Genomic DNA, 839 nt, shown 5'->3' on the forward strand with positions numbered 1-839 from the left:
ATAATAATAACAACAATAATAATAATAATAATAATAACGATAACAATAACAATCACAATAATAATAAATATAATAACAATAACATTAACAACAAAAACAAAAATATAATTATGATGATAAAAATAATAATATCAATAATGATAAAAAAGAAACATTGATTATAGTAATAATATCAACCACTCGCTCCGGATTTATGTTCTTTCCCTTGGAGTTTTTGGTGAATTTTGTTACATACAGATGGCTCCACATGTGCTCAGCCGGCAAGGAGTCTATCAGTAGGCCCTAGTTACCGATCCTGATTTCCCCATTCCTTGAATTAGGGGTAAAATTAATACCATTGCTATCGATACTGTTATTATTGTTATTGATGTTATGATTATTAATTTGTCATTAAACTATTTTAGACAATGAAATGATACAAAAGACCCTTTCTTAAAGTGAAAGAAAAGGATAAACAGGTGAGATAGGTAGTTTCTAATAACTGGCTATTTGGTGATTAAGAACTTAAAGGGGCGAATGAGTTAATACTGATAATAATACTACTACTACTAATAATAATAACAATATATATATAATGATAATAATGATATTGATAATAATGATAATAATAATAACAATAATATTAATGATAAAAATAAGATAAGATAATGATAACCAATAAACATTAATAATAATGACAATAATACTAATACTAATAATGATAATGATAATAGTAATATCAGTGATAATAATAATAACAATGATAATAATATTGATGATAAAAATAAGATATACAATAATAATTATAATAATTATAATGATAATAATAATGATATTGGAATTACTACCATTATTATTAT

This window comes from Penaeus chinensis, chromosome 14 (genome assembly GCF_019202785.1).
Source record: "Penaeus chinensis breed Huanghai No. 1 chromosome 14, ASM1920278v2, whole genome shotgun sequence".
Lineage (NCBI taxonomy): Eukaryota > Metazoa > Arthropoda > Malacostraca > Decapoda > Penaeidae > Penaeus > Penaeus chinensis.